The sequence below is a fragment of the Rhipicephalus sanguineus genome, chromosome 1, assembly GCF_013339695.2.
Source record: "Rhipicephalus sanguineus isolate Rsan-2018 chromosome 1, BIME_Rsan_1.4, whole genome shotgun sequence".
Lineage (NCBI taxonomy): Eukaryota > Metazoa > Arthropoda > Arachnida > Ixodida > Ixodidae > Rhipicephalus > Rhipicephalus sanguineus.
Genome location: NC_051176.1, coordinates 251,555,979 through 251,580,270, shown reverse-complemented (window position 1 = coordinate 251,580,270; position 24,292 = coordinate 251,555,979). Strand labels below are relative to the sequence as shown.

General features: G+C 50.6%; 1 protein-coding gene across 4 annotated transcripts in view; it reads right to left on the bottom strand.

Annotated features, from left to right (window-relative positions):
• Positions 1-24,292, bottom strand: part of LOC119377718 (uncharacterized) — a 191,769-nt gene that overhangs the window by 166,000 nt on the left and 1,477 nt on the right. The window lies entirely within an intron of this gene.

The following is a 24,292-nucleotide window of genomic DNA, read 5'->3' as shown; positions in this document are numbered from 1 at the left end:
CCAACGGCACAGACACGACCACAGCGATGAAGGGGAAGTAATGAGCAATCTCCTGTGAAAGTTTTCACTGTATATATATGTATACCTACCGTTCTGCCCAACAAGTTCGACGACCCCCCTGTATAGGGCGAGGTAATCTAAAAAAACACACGTGTCTTAATACCACATCGGGAGACGCTAATATTGTACGTGTGGCGAAGGGGAGAGTTCTACACCTCTCTCATCCTCCCTTCTTTCTGACCCCTCATTTTACTGGGGACTTGCTTTTAGTTGACGTCCCCATGTATTTTAGATTTTTCTCTCTCTAATTCCTCAGACATAAGCCAGCGGCTCCGATCACTCTATATGGACAAAGCTGGACGTAATGTGGAAGTGCATGGCGGCCAAGTGAGCAAAATCAGAAGCTATAGTGTGAGCGCTTGAATTCATCTCGCTATAACGCACGTAAATATGGCCCGAATGCCACGTTGTACAAAGCTCGTTGGGCCTTTTTTTTTTTTGTCTAACATATTGCCACGCCCACTTCTTGTCTTGTTTTGATGTATTCGGGTTTGACCGGCAGGGACGGTTATCAACGCTCGACGCTGTCCGCGAAGTGGTGTTCTAGAAGCGTCGCGATTGTAGTAGATCGGTTTGTTAAGATTGCGCCCCGCACGCGAATGTTCCAGCTTTGTCTAGAGATAACGCCGCCACCAGCGATGTTGCTGGAAAGTTCGATAGCGCCTGTATAAAAGCCGACGCGCGTGACCGCTTGTGAGTCGATCGACGGACGACGCCCTGTTCGCCGCTATCTTTGTACAGCGTGTATTGCTGTAGTTCTAGTTCTCATTTTCCCGGCCACAAGTTCGGCCCAAATAAACAGTTTCATTCTGCAAACGCCGACTGCTGTCTTCGTCGACGTCACGACCACGTGACATCTGGTGGAGGTGCTGCTTCATGATCCGGACGCCACCGCGGAGCGCTGACCCAAGCCCAAGCCGCGAAGAAGACGACTCTAAGGTCAACCCGGATCCTCGAACCAGCCGCCGGCAGAAGGGACTACAACCAGAGTACGGGCTCCTTCCCGAAAACGCCAGGCAGCCGAAGACCGTCACATCTACCGCCGAGACGATGACAGACCAACTGCCACCTACAACGGTAGTAATGCAACAGCCAAGGGAGCCACCAACTTTCCGTGGATCGTCTTTTGAGGACCCGGAGAGCTGGCTGGAGACGTACGAGCGAGTCGCCGCCTTCAACCACTGGGACACTGAAGAGAAGCTGCGCCACGTCTACTTCTACTTAGAAGACGCCGCGAAGACGTGGTTCGAGAACCATGAATCGAGCCTTCAATCCTGGGACCTCTTTCGGACGACGTTCCTCAATACCTTCGCGAGCATCGTCCGCAAGGAAAAGGCCGCTGCTTTGCTGAAGACCCGGGTGCAGCTGCCAAACGAAAACGTCACTATCTTCACGGAAGAGATGACTCGACTTTTCCGTCAGGCCGACGCTGCGATGGCGGAAGACAAAAAAGTTCGCCTGCTCATGCGGGGTGTCAAACAAGAACTTTTCGCGGGACTTGTCCGCAACCCGCCCACGACGGTCGCCGAATTCCTCACCGAGGCTACGACTATTGAAAAGACATTGGACATGCGGACGAAACAGTACAACCGCTCTCCGCTGTCTGCAACCTATTCCGAAGTGCACTCACTAGCCACCGACGACTTGCGCGAAACCATCCGAGCGATCGTGCGGGAGGAGTTGCGCAAGCTGTTACCTTCGCCGCAGCCTCAAGTGGATTCCATCGCAGACATTGTCCGCGAGGAAATCAAAGAGTCACTGGGTGTTCCTCAGCCGGCACCGCCGCAGCTTCAAGCAATGAGTTATGCTGCTGCAGCCCGACGCAACGCCCCCCCTCCTCGTCCGCGTCATGACGCCGCGCCGCCCCAGCAGTTCCGCCGCCAGGCACCACCGCCGCCACCACCGACGCCATACCGCCCGCCAACCGGCCAGCGATACACGCCGAGGAAGACCGACGTTTGGCGCGCCCCCGACCATCGTCCACTCTGCTACCACTGCGGAGAAGCTGGCCACACCTACCGCCGCTGCCAGTATCGACGGATGGGACTGCGTGGGTTCGCCATCGACGCGCCGCGTCCACAGCACGGTGAACGACCACGTGACATCGCCGACTATCTGGCAGGAGCGCATTGGACCCCCCGAGGACCTTCCCGATCGCCGTCGCCAGGCCGCTACGCCTCTCCCCAACGCCGCCAGTACACTGGCCCGTTCCGGGGCCGGTCGCCTAGCCCGTATTCGGAAAACTAAGGGCAGCAACCGATGGAGGTGCGGTTGCTGTACGACGAAACATCGAAGATCCTCCGCCGCCGACGACGACGCCACGACGAAGCCTTGAAGACCCGACGCGAACCAGACAGAGCCCTGATGACGAAGCCTCGCGGACCGAAGTGGACCTGACAACGCAACGGGGAAGCAGCGGAACAAACCGACGTAGCCGTGACCCGACGCCACGACCTAACTGCAATGCAAGACGACGAACTAGCGACCTCGACGTCCTTATCGACTGCCACAACGTCACAGCTCTCGTCGACACCGGAGCCGACTATTCTGTCATCAGTGGACCGTTCGCCGCGAAGCTGAAGAAGGTTAAGACCGCTTGGGAAGGCCCCGAAATCCGCACCGCTGGAGGCCATCTGATAACGCCGATTGGTGTCTGCACGGCGAGAGTCACCATCAATAACCGGACTTATCCTGCGAGCTTTGTAATCCTACAAAACTGCTCCAGGCATGCAATACTTGGAATGGACTTCCTAAGTGAACACGGCGCCGTCATCGACCTGAGGTCCGAGTCGATAACACTAACCTCAGATAAAGCGCTCCCGCCCCGCGTGACGCCAGGGAACCAAGCATTGAATGTGATAGAAGAGCAGGTGACCATTCCGCCGCGTTCCAGCGTCATTATTTCCGTCGGCACCGAAAAAGCTGAAGACATCGAAGGTGTCATCGAGAGCGATCAGCGTTTGCTGCTAGATCGTGACATTTGCGTCGCAAGGGGCATTGCTCGGTTGCATGAAGGAAAAGGAAGCGTGATGCTAACTAACTTCAGCCAGGAATACAGACACCTGAGCAGGGGCACGACGATTGCATACATCGAAGAAATCTCGGCCGTCAGCGATGCGTTTGCATTTTCAGATTCTGACGAAGCTACGACGACGATCCCTGAGCCACCCTTCGACGTAAACCCAAGTCTTCCCGCTCGCCAACAGCAACAGCTTCGACGCCTTCTGCAGGAATACAGGGACTGTTTCTCGTCGTCATCGCGGGTCCGACAAACGCCCCTTGCTAAGCACCGCATCATAACAGAAAAAAATGCTCGACCACTCCGTCAGAGTCCCTACCGGGTTTCGACGCGGGAACGGGAGGCCGTTAAGAAACAAGTCGATGAAATGCTACACGACGACATCATCCAGCCGTCCAACAGCCCGTGGGCGTCTCCCGTGGTGTTAGTGAAGAAGAAGGATGGGACCCTACGTTTCTGCGTCGATTATCGTCGCCTGAACAAAATCACAAAGAAGGACGTGTACCCTCTCCCACGGATAGACGACACCCTGGATCGACTCCACAACGCGAATTACTTTTCGTCGATGGACCTCAAGACCGGCTACTGGCAAATTGAAGTCGACGAGAGAGACCGAGAAAAGACCGCCTTTATAACACCGGACGGCCTGTTCGAGTTCAAGGTCATGCCTTTCGGTCTTTGCTCGGCACCTGCGACTTTCCAACGAGTCATGGATACTGTATTAGCTGGCTTGAAGTGGCAGACTTGCCTTGTTTACTTGGACGACGTCGTTGTGTATTCCTCGAACTTCGACGAACACCTCCAGCGACTTCAATCCGTACTTCAGGCAATCAAGAACTCCGGGCTCACCCTGAAGCCAGAAAAGTGCCACTTCGCGTACGAGGAGCTCTTGTTTTTGGGTCACGTGATCAGCAAGACTGGAGTGCTCCCAGACCCGCAGAAAACAGCTGCCATCGCCGCTTTCCCGCCACCCACCGACAAGAAGGCCGTGCGCCGATTTCTCGGCTTGTGCGCCTATTACAGACGCTTTGTCAAAGACTTTTCACGTATCGCCGAGCCACTAACGCAGCTCACGAAGACCGACGTCGAATTCAGGTGGCAAACAGCGCAAGTCGACGCATTTCATGAACTGAAACGACGCCTGCAGACACCTCCGATACTTGCGCATTTCGACGAATACGCCGATACGGAGATTCACGCCGATGCAAGCAGCATAGGACTCGGCGCCGTCCTTGTGCAGCGGACGGGCGGACTGGAAAGGGTTATCAGTTATGCTAGCCGGTCGCTGTCTAAAGCAGAGGTGAACTATTCCACAACAGAAAAGGAGTGCCTCGCCATCATCTGGGCTACGTCAAAGTTTCGCCCCTACCTCTACGGCAGGCCCTTCAAAGTTGTGAGCGACCACCACGCCTTGTGTTGGCTAGCTAACTTGAAGGACCCTTCAGGTCGCCTCGCACGGTGGAGCCTAAGACTTCAAGAATTTGACGTTACTGTCGTGTACAAGTCCGGAAGGAAACACTCCGACGCCGACTGCTTGTCGCGTGCCCCCGTCGACCCACCAACACCCGACGACCAGGATGATGACAGCTTCTTGGGAGCCATAAGTACCGAAGACTTCGCCGAACGACAGCGAGCCGACCCGGAACTGAAGGGTCTAGTGGAATACCTGGAGGGCAGGACCATCGTTGTCCCAAAAGTATTCAGGCGAGGATTGGCATCATTTTCCATGAAAAACAACGTCCTCGTAAAGAAGAACTTCACTCCGGCCCGAGCCAGCTACCTTATCGTTGTACCTTCGGGACTGCGACCAGAAATTTTGCATGCCCTGCACGACGACCCAACGGCTGGACACCTCGGACTTTCCCGAACGCTCGCACGAGTACAAGAAAAGTACTACTGGCCGCGCCTTGCCGCCGACGTCACTCGCTACGTAAGGACGTGCCGAGACTGTCAGCGACGGAAGACACCGCCCACAAGACCAGCAGGCTTCCTTGAGCCGATCGAGCCTCCTGGGCGACCATTCCAGCAGATCGGGATGGACCTCCTGGGGCCGTTCCCAACGTCGACTTGCGGAAATAAATGGATCGTCGTGGCTACCGACTACCTCACCCGCTACGCCGAAACAAAAGCCCTGCCCAAAGGCAGTGCCGCTGAGGTAGCCAAGTTCTTTGTTGAGAACATCGTCCTTCGACACGGCGCCCCAGAGGTTCTCATCACCGACAGAGGTACGGCGTTCACGGCTGACCTGACTCAGGCGATCTTGGAATACAGCCACACAAGCCACCGCCGCACCACCGCGTACCACCCACAGACCAACGGCCTCACCGAGCGTCTAAATAAGACCATCGCCGACATGCTGGCCATGTACGTCGACGTCGAACACAAGACGTGGGACGCCATCCTTCCGTACGTGACCTTCGCGTACAACACGGCCGTACAGGAAACGACGCAGATGACGCCATACAAGTTGGTCTACGGACGGAGCCCGGCAACGACGCTCGACGCCATGCTACCAAACGTGACCGACGAGGAAAACATCGACGTGACCACCTACCTACAGCGCGCCGAAGAAGCACGACAGCTCGCCCGCTTACGGATCAAGAACCAGCAGACGACTGACAGCCGCCGCTACAACCTTCGCCGACGCCACATGGAATACCAACCTGGTGACCGTGTATGGGTATGGACGCCAATACGCCGACGAGGACTTAGTGAGAAGCTTCTTCGACGATACTTCGGACCGTACAGGGTACTTCGACGCCTCGGCGCACTCGACTATGAGGTTGTCCCTGACGGCATTACGAACTCTCAGCGGCGCCGTGCGCTACCTGAAGTCGTCCATGTCGTGCGCCTTAAGCCGTTTTTTGCGCGTTAGCGAGCCTGGGGACTCTATTTTTTTTTCCTTTGTTATTGTAATTTATTTGTCTATGCACTTGTTTTTTTTTTTCTCTTCTATGTTCTTTCACAAGCATCGGGACGATGCTTTTCAGAGGGGGGCAATGCCACGCCCACTTCTTGTCTTGTTTTGATGTATTCGGGTTTGACCGGCAGGGACGGTTATCAACGCTCGACGCTGTCCGCGAAGTGGTGTTCTAGAAGCGTCGCGATTGTAGTAGATCGGTTTGTTAAGATTGCGCCCCGCACGCGAATGTTCCAGCTTTGTCTAGAGATAACGCCGCCACCAGCGATGTTGCTGGAAAGTTCGATAGCGCCTGTATAAAAGCCGACGCGCGTGACCGCTTGTGAGTCGATCGACGGACGACGCCCTGTTCGCCGCTATCTTTGTACAGCGTGTATTGCTGTAGTTCTAGTTCTCATTTTCCCGGCCACAAGTTCGGCCCAAATAAACAGTTTCATTCTGCAAACGCCGATTGCTGTCTTCGTCGACGTCACGACCACGTGACAATATACGTTATGGCTTATATGTATACGCGAGACATCCCTTCTGCGAGGAAACTGCGATCGCCTCAATCCGACATTGCGAAAAACGATTCGCCGTTCTCGTTTCTCGAGTGAAGAATTCAACTGTTATCTCATTTCGACATACGCGCTGCGTAGTATAATGTCAGGGTCGTTTTGCGTGACCCTTCATTCCTACCCATATCGACCATGCGCAGCATTATTTCTTCTGCAGAAGATCGATACATATAAATTAAGCTGTGTTACTACTATTGTTGCACTATTGTAATTTTTATTTCTTGTTGGACAACGCTTATAACGAATACTGAAAAGTTCGTTCGGTTAGCGTTTGTAAATAATGAACGGTCTTGCGTTTTATAATGCTAATCCACGCGAGGCTTACATAATGTACGCGCTACGATGTCGCTCCGTGTGCGCCTTGTACATTAGGAGGAGACGGCATGGGTTATTTAAATTAGATGACCGGCATGGCTCTTGGAGAGCGCTTAAAAGAGACACAGAGAGTCGTCGAACACTTTCTGAGCACCAATGGACTCTTGAGAGAATGAAGAACCAGAGTGATGTCGGAGAAAAACAGAGAGACAAACCAAATTTCTTCTCGACCCTTGGTACGAGTCGTCGCTGTCGCAGCCCGGCTGATGGGCTTGATGGTGGAGCGCTCAAAACATCCCACCCCCTCTCGCGTACGTCTGGAAGGGCTCGAGTTGCGTCCTACACTACGGGCACTGTATGCTGCATTGCGGCCACCATCGAAGGCGACGTAGCTATTGATGCGCTTGATGCTGGCCACTACGGCTGTGACCACGGGGCATCTCTTGCGATGAAGCAATTCAGCTCTTCCAGGTGCCACGCAAGAGAAGGTGAGATGTTTGAGCGAATTAAAGATTCCGGAGAAGATAGCGCCGCCTGGGGCATTCCCAGTCAGTATGGAGTGCACGGGGTATCTACCATCATATACTTGACACGCTGTTCGCTCCGTCTGTTCTCAATGTGGTGTTGGATAAAAAGGCGTGTCTTTGTTTCCCTCATGTCAAGCAACTTAGATGGGTTGGCGCAATCTTCATCACACTCGTTGAAGCAACAATCCATGAATTTGCATCTCATACGAAACCAACCAGAGGAACCATACTTTTTCTTTTCGATCGGCATGCGTAGGTATAGATCGGCGTGCTTTACCTTGCTTTACAGTTAACCACAACGGCCTACAATAAAAGAGGGGGAGAGAAAGACGAAGAACTATATTACTGCCCTCGTACGCTCGCAAAGCGGGGCTATAATTGCACGCTGTATTTGCTGCGGTTTGATCTCGAAATTTGTCAAGAATTTATCAGATTCGCAGTCAGTTAACCTTCCGCTTCTGGCCTTCGTGTCAGCGTGCCGACTACCGTGGGCCGAGGGAATCACGCACAAATCGCCACGTTACTCTAACCTATCGCTTGGCTCATGCATGCAAAAACTGCATGCGCAATGGTTACCAGACTACTCGTGATGCGGAATATGCCGCCCGCATTAAGCGAAGCGCAATTCATATTGAGCAGCACGGATTAGTTCTGTATAATCTCACAAGCACTCCGGGTGCGCCAGCGTTAATTCACAGCTCCCGTTTTTCGCGGAGCAAATCGAACTCATTCGTGAACAAGCGCTCCCTTTTAAATGATTTTTTTCTTTTTCGCTTCTTTTCTCACGCGTGACTAACACTGTTTACACCACGTTAACAGACAGCCCTGGGAATGTTTAGCGCCGTTAACGTAATATACTTCGACCCCACGGTCACGTATCCGTTCTCGGATGTAGTTTCAGAAAGCGAAAATTAAAGTGCGAGTCCTTGAGTCAAAGCGACGCGAACAACTCCTTCTCCCTATTTTTCTCCCTCATTTTTTATGCTAATTTTCCGTTCTCGCAGCCAGTGAGACCACTTCCTGATTAACATCCCCGCCTTGTCTGTTTCTTCGGTCGCTCCCTTATTTTTATTTGTAATCTTCTAAGAAAATACGGGGATGGAAGAAGGCTTTTTGGCGAGGAATATAGTGGGAAAACACATGTCCCTGAGCTGGCACGCACGCGCCGCTCCCCATATTAAGAGAGAAACGAGGGATTTCGCGGCGACGCGGCTCCATTTCGCGGAAGCCTCGTTCGTCGTGTCCAGCGGCCGGGGGAGCGCGCAGAATGAAATTGCCGCCACGCGACACCGCGCGCGCCCGGCGGAGCGACTTGATTCCCAAGGCCGTTGGCCACGCCACGTAATGCATGCGCACGCGCCTCAGCTTTCTACTTATTTTGTGAAAACTGCGCGGCCCTTCCAGCTCGGCGAGTCTCGGAAACCCGAGGCGGAAATGGAGCCGCGCGAGCTCAAAAACACGAAGACGGCCGCGAAACCGGAGATGACGAGGTAGTACGTGGAAAGGCGTGCGCAAATTGGCGGAAACCTGGGAAGACACGAGAAAGAAAGACGGGGAATAATGTAAAACGAGTCCCGGATGATGGCAGTGGCCGACCGCAGCACTGCGTGGAGAGGGGGAAGTTGAAGTGCGAGACGGACGTGCACTGTGATGACAACGCCTGATCTACAGGACCGGAGAAATGATCACGCGTCTGCATGCGCAGGCGAATGGCTTAAAATATTTCCCTTTATTCAGTACGCTTCCTCGCGTGCCCCGGTGCATTGGGGCCTGGCATTAAATTGCACGTAGTACATGTGTATGTATCGAGCGAAATAATAGAGCTCTGCCCTTTCTTTGCCCTTCAAAAGGAGAATACGCTGAGTAAAGCCCGTGTCATCTTGATTACAGATGGGGTCTTTTCTTGCTGTTACCTTTCTTTTCTCGGGTGAACTAAATGACACGTCGCTGACTCAGTAATACTTGCTAAAGGACGCTCCTCGCGCACGTGCCCACTACTGAAGTAATCCGCCCTCTATCGGGGAATGATTTTAAGTATAACCCGAAGTTTTGCTTCTCCGCGTGACCAGCTATGCAGTGAAGTGTGCTCTCCTCCGCGAAGAATCGAGGCAGCAGCGGCGGCCTGGCGAGCGGACGCGACGCAATCGAGCGAGCGCCTTATCCGCGACGCAAGCGACGAAACGGCACTTCCGTCCATCCATGGTCGTGATTTGCCATGCGAGAAAAAAAAAAAAAAAAGCGGCACCATTTCGGCGGCGTCTTCCACGCCAGCGCCCTATCGCGTTCTTCCGCGTCGACTCAAGGAGGAGAAAGAATATACATATGATAAACGAAAAGCGGAAAAGCAGTGGAGACGCTATATACGAGGTCGCGAGGTGCATCGGGGGATAGCCGCTTTATATTTGCATTTATCCGAGGAGCGGTCACCGCTGCGACCGTTCTCGGCGGTACGCTAGCAAGCTTTAGCGCGAAAGGCACCGGAAGCATGCCAGGCTCGATGAAAAAGAATAGAGCGATCGGCCGAAAACAGAGATAGACGGTCGCCACCGGACTCGCATCGCTCGTTTTGCTTTCGACTGGAAGGAGTCGTCGCTGCAGGAGTGAAACATTCTCTGTATACTTGTAGCAGCTGTCAAGTTTGCCGCCGCTTTCATACTGCAATAGAGATGCGGAACTTCTATGGCCCGTCCTTTTTATCTTCATTCAACCATACTCGCGCAGCAAAAGAATCGGCCGTGGAATATCGACACTCCGCGGCGCCACTGCAATGTGGAGATAAGACTATACTCTGGACGATCGGGCATTTTGAAATGATCAGTGCGGCGCTCCTGTGCTTATAGGTGTGCGCACAGGGGAGGCAAGATGGCGGAGTGGTGTGTGTGTGTGGGGGGGGGGGGGGGTGGGGGGAGGGGGGATTGCCTCTCCACCCCCTCCTCTATCATCCAAGGAGTGCGCGAGGTCAACCCTATATATTACTCAATCAGACCTGGCCCGCAATCATCGAATGTGCAGGGTTTTGGCCATGCAAATTTTTCGCAGTAATGGCAGCTGAGAACCCCTGATGTTGTATTCCGAGAAGAGCTTACTTCACACATTTACCCCAGAAAATCCGGTGACCAAAGGCAGGCCGTTCTGAGCAACAAGTCACTGCGTCATTTTGATTTTCAGTTTTGAATTTATTTAGAAAATTGTTTTCGTTCGGACTCGACCATCGGGGATGGGAAGAGGGGGCGCTGCGGTGTAAACCTACCCAGAGAACCTACCTAGTGTGCCTCGATGTGTGCGCCCCCCTGGACAAAACGCGCATCAAGGCACCCTAAACCTACCCCCCTTATACAGAGAACCCTGATCACGCCTATGCCTCTGCTCGTTGGGATCCCTCGCTATCTCACTTGTCGTAGCACAAATCGCCGCGAAGACAACACAAGAAGTGTAAGGTAAGCGTAACGTGGGGGTAACGTTTCTGCAAGTCATAACGTCGACAGTTCGTTGACCGCAAATCGACTACGTGTTCGCGCTTTCCACTGCACCTCCTTGTGACTCTATATCAATGTACTCGCAATAGTTGCAGAACAGTATATTGTAAGAGCAATCCGTTATAGATACCCCTGTACACCCTTGTAAATGACCCGATATATGCGTGTTTATTTCAACATAAATGTTAGCTGATAGCCCACAATTTCCAGGAGTTTCTCAGACTGAAGCGATTTTGTAACACTTCTTTTCTTCTAACATGAAAATGCCGCATTCCTGTGCTGTTATCAGTGATCTAGCGTTGGTACTCACATTGGAGATGCTTCAAATCTAAGTATTAAGCGTTTATTTGAAAAGTAAGCCGCAGTCGTGAAAAGCAATCATACTCGGCTGCATATCCTGCTATAAGCAGTGCTGCGGATTCGTGCGTTAACATGTAAGTTGTGGCAACATGACCGTAAAATGCATACGGGTTCGTATGGAGATCGAAGGATGAGAAGTTCACATGCCTCCAGTACAGGAGGGACGGCGCTTGTGGACGTGATTTAAGGCAATGGAAGAGACTCTCTGCTACAAGGCATCCGCACACCATCACCTCGCAACAGATTAATATATATATATATATATATATATATATATATATATATATATATATATATATATATATATATATATATACGCGGCAGCACGTACTGCGTTACATGAAGCGGCGCTGGTTTTCGCTCTGCAGGAGATCGAAGTACAAACGCGCGCGCACACGCACCGGGCGAAGCCGGACGAGTCGTCAGCGTATGCATTAACTGTCCTAGTTTCGAATTGATCCAACGGCATATGTCGGCAAACTCACTCATGAGTCGACTCACTCAGACTCAAATCGAGCCGTGAGTCTGAGTGAGTCAGGCAGAGTAATATTTTGGTGAGTCTGAGTCCGAGTGAGTCCGGTTGAGAAAGCTACCATCATCTTAATGGGTATGTGCCACTGTGCGGCTACCTGAGAACAAGTACAGAAAGAAAGAAAGAAAGAAAGAAAGAAAGAAAGAAAGAAAGAAAGAAAGAAAGAAAGAAAGAAAGAAAGAAAGAAAGAAAGAAAGAAAGAAAGAAAGAAAGAAAGAAAGAAAGAAAGAAAGAAAGAAAGAAAGAAAGAAAGAGACGGAAAGAAAGGGTCTATTCCAAAGCGTTTTCAAGCCCTGGCGTGGCTCTGTGGTAGAATACTGAACTGCCACGCAGAATACTCGGTTTAGATTCCGGCTCGAACCCTGAAATCTGATATTTATTAAGGTCACGTGAGTTTCTGTATCTCGTGCTGCGTTCTTCAAGGCAAGCGTCTGATGAGGCACTCAGGGCTTTCACCTAACAAGTTTGCTGGTGAAAGAGAAAACGCAGCTGTGGTGATTATCCGGTATATGCGATTCAGTATCCGAAGCAACGCATGTCTACGCGATTCGCACTCGTGAAATTGCGTATGCTCGACCTATACGTAATTATATGGCGAACTCTTTGGTCGGCCACAAAATTGGTCCGTTCAGATGGAGTCAATGCATTCTTTAGAGTTCCCCATTCTTCTTTAGCTGTATTATATACGTCCATTATCCAATTCAGAACATGAAACACTGAAAGTGCGGCCAATGTCCACGACCGTCATATCCTTTCTTTCTTTTCTTTTCTTTTTCAGTCCCTTTCACGGGTCATGTAGATTCGCGAGCACTTCCAGGGACTTCGCCTCGCCTTCGAGGCACATGACCGAAGCCTCGACCATTTTCTACGCCCACTATTTTGTTTACAAAAAAATTGCAGAGAACCACAGGCAAAAAAAAAAAAAAAAGCCTCCAGCCTCACCAGAAAGCTGCCCGGGTCAAGTCGTGTTATCGATGCGTTCCAGCAAAGGAGGGCGCGAAAGGCCGATAAGGCTAACGACATATAAGTCCGCGCCCGCTGCTTCCAGCGGCCCGAAAGCTCATTTAACTTCGTGTGTCCAAGCTTTTCTAGACGGGGCTTTAGCGATGTTCGGATGGATCCCCCGCCGGGCTCGGCTGCCTCGGTTTGTTTAAATTTTAGATTGATCCACGCCGAGGTGGCGGAGGGGCCAGTTACGTTTAGCGCGGCGGAACGTAAAAAGGGAGGGGGCCGACCTATTACGTCGTGAAAGGACGCTCGTTCCTTCCGGCGCGGCTCTTCGTATAACCGCGCTTTATGGGACATCGTCGTTCCGGCTGTGTCGTACTTTATGCGCTGAGTCGCCCTGAGGCGGCGCGTGCAATGAGGCCCTCCTGCGGAGCCCGGCGACTCATTTGAACGAGCACGACGCGAGATAATCAGCGCGTGCCACCACGACGGGGGGCTCCTTCACGCGGCGCTTCCTCGCGTCGGCCGACGAGGGTCTGTACTTCTCCCAACACCGACGACGCCGTCAGCGGCGGGGGGATGGCCGTACTTTTATTGTGCATTCAGTGAAGGGGTTCTGCACGTTCCAACATTGAGGAGTAAAGCTCAGGGAAGCGAATATAAACGGAGTGTCGTTAACGCTCGTAATTACCTTCTGGCAACGTTCGAAACAGCGAGCGAATGAATGCTCCTTTTACACAGTAGACTCTCCCTCTGTGTGTCTCTCTCCTGCAACGAAGGTTGTCTGGGGAATTTCGGAACTTGGCGTCGTTATGGCAACAACGTGCCTGGAAAGTGAATGGCATTGGTCTTCACTTTGACCCCACAATGTGTCTATCTCGTAGTCTTTGCTTCTCTGCTAAACAAAGACACATAAATGCTTGAAGGCATAAGTAGAAAACGCATACGCGAAATTTCTTTAGCACTGCCATAACATTTAACTAAAAAAAAATACTTTCCAAATAGTTGCAGGACAGCTCGAGGAACAATGGTGACTGTGCAAAAGCATATATAGAACGCGTGGAGCTGCAGGCTACCTCGCGAAAACAGCGGCGGTAGTTCGGCTTGTATGCACTATAAGCTATGTTCCCGCATCCACTTAGCCAACCCATGCCACCTAACTTTGGCCTGGACCAAAGTATCACGCGAACGGGGAGAGAAGAAGCGTGACTCGTTGAGGCGGCGAAGTGAATGATTTCTTGTTTGGCAGTGCTAGCTCTTAATGCCGTTGCTTCTGTGTCCCTTTGTCGTTGATGTGCCCTCACCACATGATCCAAACTGACGCGCGTGATTGGATATACTGTAGTTAATGAAAAGTGCACGCAACAGATCACAAAAGAGGATGAAAAGAACAATCAGAAATCATCGCAAGATGTAGGTAAGGGCCATTCTCAAAACGAAAAAAAAAAACTGTGTGCATTGTGATCTGCCCCCCCCCCCCCCCGCAGCCTTCCTTCCGAGTTCTACAACAAACCTATGCATAGCAGTTGTAATACAAATGTGACTTGTATATCAACCTCATCATCACTATCATCATCAACCTGACTGTATACGCCCACTGCAGGGCAAATGCCTCTTCCATGTTTCTCCAATTAACATGGCCCTCTGCTGGTGTACCAACCTGACGAGCGCCAAATGACAAAAAAAAATTAGATTGAGTGAAGTCTTGTACCATTAGGAAATACTCGAGACATTGGGGTTAGTTACAAAATAATATATACGGATTATTTATACGGAAGCCGCACTTATGGAAGTAAATATTTTTTAGTAGTGGAACTCCACAGGGGAAGTTTGATAGCGTCATCTTTTATTACCGTGTGTGGCCTCGAAGCCAGCGGCCAGCTAGAGCCCTCAGATTGAGGCAGCAACAACAAAAACGTATCGACTTTTGCTCCTTGAAAACCAGGGCCAGACTGCCAAATCTCCACCGGGGCCGAGCGAACGCGAACCCCACGAGCGTGAGCGTCGTTGTCGTTGTTGTTCATCTATTAACTGTGGCTCACACCCACTGTGGGGGATTGGCCAAGAATTGAGTGGTTTTAACATTTTTATAAAACTTTATAATGGGGTAGTTTACACAATGGAAACGTTACAAAATTATTCAGGACATTTTGGTGGGCGATGAAATGTGTTCCCGACCTGTCATCTTTTTTCCGAAACCTGGCTCTCGAACCAATGCCTCGTATACGTAAAAGTCGTCTTCTCGAGTTCCACGCGGAAAGTGAAGGCGCGAAAAATTGTCAGATTAAGGTAGAGACGATTTCTTGCATTTAGATATTAAAGGTGTTTAATTAAATCCAGTTGATCTAAGAAAAGGAAAATGTGTGAAAACATGGCTACGTTTGTTCCTTTTTCTTGAATGGGATGAAAATAAAAGAAGTGCAGGGTGGGAGCGAGTTATTTAGTGGTGTGTGTGTGCGGGGGAGGGGGGGGGGGAGGTAGTGTTTATGCAATATACCGCTTTATAAGCTCCATAACATTAGGAGAAAACTGGGAAAATGTTCGCCACAGAAAAACAGCTCGGTCAGTCGCTTTTTCTTTTTACATTTTTTTTCCCTGTGTTTCTTGCTACCTTTTCCCGCTTTCTCCTGAATGTATGCATACATGCACCGATGTCTGCATATCAAGCGGTAGTAAGACGGCGACCGTGTATGAAATCCGTGCAGTTGTTCGAGCACGCTAACAGTGCTCCACGCACAAGCGATCTTTGCGGAGTATGAAGGGTTACAGTACTCTGACAGCTGCGTACGAGGTCACGCGATTGTATCCCGAATGCGGCAGACATACTCCACTGGGAGGCGGAACTCGCGAAAACGCATCCATGTTTGTACATTTAGATAGCTGTAATGCGTTTTGTTTTGTTTTGTTCGTTTTTTTTTTAAGATTTAGGTGCACGTTAAAGAACTCCGGGTGGTCGAAATTTCCGGAACCCTCCACCACGGCGTCCCTCATAATCATATAGTGATTTTGGGACGTTAAAACCCATCAATTATTGTTATTAATGTGTTTTTATACGTTCTAGTACACATTAAATCACATTCAATCGCAACAGATATATTTATTATCAACTACTGCTAATAACTATCTGCGGGCGTTTGAACGATGACCAACGTGAAAACGACTCTCTCCTTGGAGAAGTTTCCAGGCCAACACATACTCAGCAACTATATAGCCTCCACCTATTCGTCTTCGTTCCCTTTTCGCAAGTACTTCTCACGCCAGCAACACCGATTATCACCAACGGGACAACAGGTATTTGTCTGGCTACTGCACTCCGAAGAGTAAACGCAACGGCTCAACATGGCGCGCATTTCGCTATTTCGGCGGCGCAAACGAGTCTTCGCGAGGTGCCTGGCTGCGCTGATCAACGGAGTCGGACCACTCATATAAGAGCCTCCTATAACGCAACCAGTAAAACCCGTCGAACGTGGGAGGCAGTTTGCACCTACTCAGCCGCGCGTGCCAGCCGCCTCGGGGCCTTATAATCGAGCCCGGGGGCGCCATTTTTTTTTTCCTTTTTCTTCCCGGCGTTTCTTTCCATTATCACTTCCTCGCCGGCGCTTCGACGACGCCCCACTTCTTTCCCACAACCCGAGACGGCGCCGCTGCTCGGCGGACGCACCGTGGTGAGGCGCTGCCGCCCCGGGGTTTAGGCCCGCTGCTCTCCCATTCTTCTTTGCCGCGTCTTCTTTTATCGCCCCGTGACAGGCTTTTGTTCCGTTTTTTGCTTTCTACGTCCGAGGTGCGCGCTGCCGGCGTGCTCTACAGCAGTGTTCGCGGTCGAGACGAGAAGTCACGTCGCTCCATGGCGCCGGCCACGCTCGCTTTCAACACCTCCGACACACGCATCCAGGTGCCAGGCCCGGCGGCGCATTTCGTCATTTTTTTGCTCATCGGAATAACAGGGATAGACAGAAAGCCGCGAGAGGCTCCCTTTCTCTTTCTCCTTCTTAACGCCTGCGTGAGATGCGGTTATAGGCGAGGTGGAGGGGCGTGCGCTTTTCTCGCGAGACCGACCTTACAGCATCGTCGCTTCGGGAGTGAAAGTTATATACTAAAGACGAATAAAAGCGTTGCGGCTGGTATGTGCCAAACAGCGCAACAACTGCGGTCGCGCACTTCTGTCTGCCTTTCGAAAAAAATGTTTTATGTTCTTTCCACCTTTCCAGTGCAGGTAATATGGTCCGTCCCTCCAGACAGTATTTCACTCACTTGTACTGCGAGAGGCGTTAAAAACGGCACGTTCTCTTCTCTTATTTTTTTCTTAGCCATTCTTTCCCCTCCTGCGGTACGTGCGCTGTTTCGCAACTCTTTATATTATGCTTCCAAGCTTTTTTTTTTTCCTTTTTTCCTCGGGGCATGCTGCAGCCTCCTTAAGTCAAGTTTTGAGGCGCTATAGGAACTCGTTAAGGTGGAGCACCCCAGGTATCCCTTTTTCAAATTTCGAGTGCACTTGAGGTGAACGTCTTTTAGTCTCGCATTAAGAAAAAAAAAAAACGACAACTAGGGAAATGTTTAAATCTGCACAAATTTCGTTTTCTACAGCTGACGTGCACGCATGCAATGTCGTTTATTGCATGGTAGGAAAAGAATTTGATCGACTTCGTGCTCGTTGTCAACGCCTCCGACACGTATATTTTTATGAAAAACGAAGTAAAGAACACCCCCTAAATAATCATTCTAACGTAGTATCATCGCAGAGAGGATAAAATAAAATAAGGTTCTTCATATAAAGGCTACTATGCCAAGTATCAGCTTCATGCGATTAATCAAATAATTGAGAAATCTACCGAGACAGGGTTTTTTTTTTTCCTGCGGGAAGGGGGGGGGGGGCACGCGGTTTGTGATCTTCCACATCCTTTATTGCTCATTGGTTAAACGTAGACGATCACCAATTGCTGCTGGCCCGACCGTTTCTTGTTGGTGCTGCGGCTCGAGCTCGCGAGGCTGCGTGCGTAGGCGCCATTTCTTTATCGTTGACTAAAACGTCGAAGGCTCGCCGTAACTCCTTCAAATCTTCATAGAAAAGGCGTTGGGCCCGTCAGAGTTACTAGCGGTTCTGGAGGGAATGCGTCGACGAGGAGCACTTGAAACATATATGAATACCATGTCCAATATATGCAGTGATTCCACCGCTACTCGGCTCCTCCTCAAGAAAAGCAACAAAATCAGGATCGAGAAAAGGGTCCGTCAAGGAGATACAATTTCTCCGATGTTATTCACTGCTTGTATAGAACAAGTATTTAAACGGCTAGTTTGGGAGGAAATGGGAATAAAGATTAATGGAGAATATCTTGGCAATTTACGTTTTGCAGTGACGGCAACGAAGTGCAAGAAATGATTGAAGAATTAAACTGAGAAAGAGTCAAAGCAGAGTTGAATGTGAATATGCAGAGGACAAGGATAATGCTAGGTGGTCCGGCGAGAGTTCGTGATAGACAACCGGGCCCTTGAATCAGCAGGTGGAAATGTCTGTCCATGCCAAATGACAGGGGAGCCTACTCATGCAAAGGCAATCCTCGGAAGAAAAACGATGGGATGGTGCACATCCAGTAAATATTCTCAACTCATGACCGGAGACTTACCACGTGTCAATAAAGCGGAAGGTCTACAACCATTGTATACTGCCAGTTCTAACCTACGGGGCAGAAACCTAGAGAATAACAAACAAACTCGAGAAGAAGCTAATGACCACCGAGCGTGCAATGGAACGAAAAATGATGAGCGTAAACTTAGGAGATAGGAAGACAGCAGAGTGGATCAGAGAACAAACCGGGGTAGCCGATATCCTAGTAGATTTTAAAAGGAAAGAATGGACCTGGGCAGGTCACGTCACGACGACAGATAACAGATGGTCAGTTAGGACGTCGGGATAGATGCCAAGATATGGGACGCGCGGCCGTGGACGGCAAAGGGTTAGGTGGAACGACAAAATTGAGAAATTTGCGGGCATGAAATGGAATCAGCTCGCGCAAGATAGGAGTGATTGGAGACCGTTGGAAGAGGCATTCGTCCTGCGCTGGACATAGAATATAGAGCACACTGTTGTTATAGTTATTACGGTGCGAGGTTAAGCACGCAAATAGCGCCGCCAGGTTGGCCTCTCTCGCTGTATTTGCCTGCTCTGCTCCTTAACAATGGAGATATGAGGCCTTTCGAGCCATTCACTTGTCATACAACGTCCCTGAAAACGTCAGTTAACCACTTTTTCTTCGAATTTCAGCACAATTTCGATGTGCTGACTCGTAAGAGTAACCTGGCTGCACTAAATCGGACAAAAACATAAAGTAACGGCCGGTGTAAATTAGTTTGTGAGATTCTTATGCTTTCCTTTGCTTGCGCGCTCACAAAAAATATACAGTATGTCCTACTGTGTGCGGCATATAGTGTAACAGGGGTAAAAATAAAATAAGAAAGGGAAAGGGGGGGCAGTAATTGGCTCTGGTAGTTGTCCAACGGGCGTACTCGCTTGAATACGGAACCCTGAAACTTGTGCTCGCTTAAAGATACGCATCCATTCAATATGTAGTACAGTATATGCTACCGGCAGAGGTACAAAGCTGCGGTGTGCATATTATCAGAAATGTTCTTTGGTTCGTTTCCCTTACGAAAGGAACACAACTAAATATGAAGCCTCAAAGACAGGTCTTATGACTAGTCAGCCGTACATTTAATTGGTAGAGCACTCGTATTTGTCATAAGCAGTGTTTCGCAATCTTTGTTGCAACCATACATTTCACATAGAGCTTTTTGTATAGCAGCAAGTACGAGTAAATCCTCGGGCTATGACGTTATTCTCATGATGCTCTGTAGATTATTTTTCTTTTTTCTTCTAATCTACGTTTCAGTGAAAGCGTACTGGGTGTACTGTTATCACACGCCCATGACACGCGCTACCCTCGCTGTGCAACGCATCTATAGTACTTCGCACACTGACGCCAAGTTCTTTCCCAAATGACTAGTTAAAAGGTAAGCATTATTCTCGCGACAACGGTTTCCATTCTTCTTCTTCCTCGCGGGATGAAAGAAATGTCTGGCTATTGTCACGACACAACGAAGTGCACCTAAAGCCACGGAGCAGCAGACACGTTTTTATTTACTCTCCCCTGTCTCCTTTTCAGCGCTAAACGTGTCGGTTGAGAAACGAGCGCGATAGCGGGGTCCTTTCTCGGGGGGCGACTGCAGAGCATTTCCGGTCGACGCACGCACGAATGCCGCGACGTCATCTGTCTATCCGGGGAATTGCATTCTGATGTCAGCCGCGGGCACTTAGCTGACCCCGGCGTTTCTCACTTTGTAGCTAACGAAGCGAGAGACAAATGGTGATGGCCGCCCAAGCCGCGAGCGCTAACAATTTTGCTGGTCGCTGCCTCGGCGTTCGAGAAGTCGGGTGACGTCGAGTATGCACTGAGCGCTGTGGTATGTGCTAAAGAAAGGCTACGTGGAGGCGCTCATATAGCGTGACACGGGAAGTTTAACGGCAGCAATTCAGTTAAGATGGAAGCGGCAAATTGATACGGCTATTTCTTTCTTCGTTGCGAGGACTGCTCGCTGTGTGCGCGGAGGCAAGCATGGGGCGGTAAAGAAGGAAGCGGCTCGCCGATGTATAGCCGATGACCGGAAGCGGCGTTGATGGTTTCGTCGCGCACACTGGAGACGGGGTCCCGTCGAGGGCAAGAAATGGAATGGACCTCCCTCGCGCGAGAGTGTGTGAGAACTATCAGTCGTCGGGTGCGTGCGTGCGTGCGTGGTGTTTTCGAGGGAGAGACGGAGAGAGTCGTTCACCCGCGACGCATTATACCCTTCCGCTTCATTGCACGTCGCGGTGCGCTCTTCTGGCTGGAAGCAGGTGAAAAACGGAGAGGCTAGCGGAAGGCTCATTACGCGGGACAGTGCGCTCGAAAATTTTGTGGAATCATGGCGGCGCCATTTAAGCCTTTCCCTCCAGGGTCTATATAGAGAGGCTGGCGCGTCGGGTCTATAGCGTATATTCTGGCGAGGCGGTTTTCTTCGTTCCGCCTCGGTCCTGCCGTTTATCCGCGAACGAAGGAAAGACGAGAAAAAGGGAACGGCTGTCGTGGCGGCGCCCGGGGGAATAATTCTTGCCCGTGGCGTGGGTAGTATAGTGTCTGGTGTACGACGTCGTCGAGAAGGGTCTCCCTTCGTCATTTTGACGCTGAGAGGCCGGCGCGCGTCCTCTCGTTAATACCGTGCATCGCTGTCGAAGCTGCTGCTAACGTCAGCCAGTCGGGAGCAAAGCATTCGCGTAAATGTGTAAACGGCGGTTTATCGCCTAGCTTATCGCGCACCGCCGACAATCATGACTTCAGGGTGTCTGAATCTCGAAGCCTTACGATCGGCGGCGGCACCTGCTGAGTTGACTCTCGATTGGCTAACGTCGGCTCCAGCTTCCGCGCCGCTGCGCGGTTCTCGTGAAACCGAACGTTATGGCCGTGTGTGAGGCCGCCCGCTGCGGCCATCCATCCATGCTGGTGCGCGAGTGGCGCGGTCCACGAGGCGTGAAGTGTACATGCTGGAGTGCGCACTTTGGATGACGTTAATAGAATAGCTTCGCTGCGCGCATAGCTGAATAAATACGACGTGCTGTGGATGAGGCTAAAGCGCTGAGCTTCGCCTCTGACCGTACAGGTGCCAGGTCTTTCTTATGTCGAGTTAACTTCGGAATATATATATAAGCGGTACAGGTGCTGACGTTTAATGGGAGAAAAAATAACTTCTTTCTCGCATTATGATGAATCACTGTGTTTTGCAGCATAGCTGGAAAAACAGCAGACAGTTTTAATAGCTAGAGTTGTTTAGGTCGATGCTATACACGCAGCACTCACTCGATGGGAAATCTGTTGTGACACCGATCACACAGTGTTGTATCTTCGTCTAACAATTGTCACCGGGTGCGTATCCGCTGCAGCAGTCAGTACGTGCATAGACGTTTATTTGTTGTTGCTTCTTTTCACTACGAGAGGGCAGGTTATAACCTACAACGATTAAAACGTCGCACCTAATAAATAACATGCGTCAAAACAACAAGAGTCAGAATAGTGTGTATCTAAACACTGTGAAATAAATCAATGGAACTATGGAAAGCAAAAAATAAATAAATAAATGAAGTGCGCGTCGCCTGGTATAAGCTATAGATCATATGGAGAAAGAAGGTTCCAGTTGACACGTGCACAGCCTCGATGCGGGCTCTGCAGGACCACCATCAATATATCTTCCTTTCTTACGACACTTCACCAAAAGAAAAGCTTTTCAGAAAGGGGAAAGGAGGATGAGAGGGGAGGGGTCGAAGAGGACGGTGTGCGAGGTCTCATGCCTGTACGAAGAATGCATGCTCAGAGATCAGCTTCCGCGTTTCTAGTTTGTATGTATGATGGAATACGGCCTGGAATCTCTGAGATAGCAAAGGGGATCCGACCGATGGAAACGGATCTACATCCATGTAGGTGGACGTGAAAGGTCATAACAGCTTGAATCTTCGCGTACGTGCGTGAAAGACAAGCTAAATAAACAGGAAGGCAGACGTTTCTAAACTACGAGCCGTAGTAGCTTAACGGTTCAGGTGTTACGCTGATAAGCTCGAGGACTCGGGTTCGATTCCCGGTTACGGCGGTAGCACTTCGTAAAAACGTCCGTGTATACATGTCCAGGTGTTAAAGGACCTCAGATGGTCGAAATTAACATCGAGTTACGGCATGTTTCACAATTATATCGGGGTTTTTGGCACGTGAAACCCTAGAACATAGCTTTTAGGGGTTTCTAAGCTATACAAGTAACTATACGTCACAAAAAAATATTGTTTCGAACAAAAATCGTTAGCTAATTCATTCTTACCCGCGTGTTAATGTGGAATAATCTCACTAGAAGAATCAGTGGACCAAATTATGAGGTGTTTTTTTTTTTCGTTCTCTTTTGCATACTCACTTTCCGGCGTCCCTTACCGGACGTGGCGCTGCAATTGCAGAGTTTATATCAGCGGAGCATTTAACCTCTTTTCAACACCAGATATCATGCGCATGACTCGGTTAAATTCTTTCTAGATCTTTTTTATTATTATTATTATTGTTCCTCTTACGGAACACAACCAGCGCGTCAGAAACGAGCTGAAAGATGCGAAGTGACTTTTCGAAACGAAGGGGCTGTCTACGTGATGACAAAATCTGGCTTTGGTTGGCACTTGCAGCAAGACCCTTCGAGTGTCAGTCGCCGTATGACCCGACGCAGACAAGCCTTTTCGGCTCGTTGCCGTCTTTTTTATTCTTCTTCCTCGCTCTGTTTTCTCGTATATTTTGTTTTTCTGTTTCTTCACTCATCGCGCACCCTCCCCTGCGTTCTATTTCGGCCTAGATCCCTTTCTTATTTACTCCGGTCGCCCGCGATCCGGGCGCGCACACGAACACACAAGCGACGCGCGCGCGGCTGCATCCGCAAAGCACGCACAAGCGCGTCGACCTTGGAACTTTTGAGGTGTCGCTGGCATGGCATATCATTAGCACGCGCCACTTTTGCGTCCGTGGCTCGAGCGCGTTTACGCACGCACATACACGCACACATGCATAACGCTCGATGCATGCGCCGTCGTCGTCGCCGTCGTTGAGAAAAAGAAGAAAAACTGCGGGCATTGCGCGCTCAAGGCCGCTACCGCAGCCGCTTGGTCGGGTTGCGCGGTGGACCTAAGCCGATCCGCCGTCGCCGCGGTATCTCGACCGTGGACTCACCGTTGCGCGAGGGAGACCGCCGCACCTCGCCAGGTTAATCCGATCAGCGCGAAACGACCACTTCGAAGGCTTCGCGTGGCCGCCGGATAGCATGTTGTCTAACCCAATTAGGGGCCACTCGATCGCGAGCCGCCCGCGGCGTAAGATGCGACGCGCGGTCGCTTTTGGCCCATTTACCCTGCACGGCCGCGAGGTTTTCTGCCTTCTCATCACTTCTCGGTTAAACTGTCCATATCGTTCTACATTTCCCCGTCCTTCCCTTTTCGCACACGACTACATTGCGCGTGTTAATCTAACGACGCTGACGTGATGCATCGCAAAAAAAAAAAAATTAAACCGGCGTCCATCTCCTCGACTCGATCGCCTCGCAACTGCAAAGAGCTATGCCGGAGTTCTCTCTGAACTGTGTAGCTCAGAGCCTGTGGCCACCAGGGCGACGATTTGTACATTTTGCTTGTTTCCATCGGATGATCGATGCATTCGACATTTCGCAAGAGCGCTGCGCGAGAGGCGGACGTGATCGAGAAAAGTGGCGCTGGATATAGAGTCGGGCCACTGCGCGAGGCTATAGCTGCCAGACTAAATTACCAGAGAGCCCATTTCCAGCACAGCGCGTTCGGGGCATGCATATTGGATGAGCTTCGGCCTCCTAAGAGAGTTGGTAGCCGCCGATTAATGTTGGAAGTGGGCATTGTGCCCACATCTAAAGACAATCATGCAAGTACGGCGGCTATATGTTATCACTGAGAAACATTTTGTTTCGTGGCGAAGTGGTGTTGCTGCCCTCTGTTGACGCCACAGAG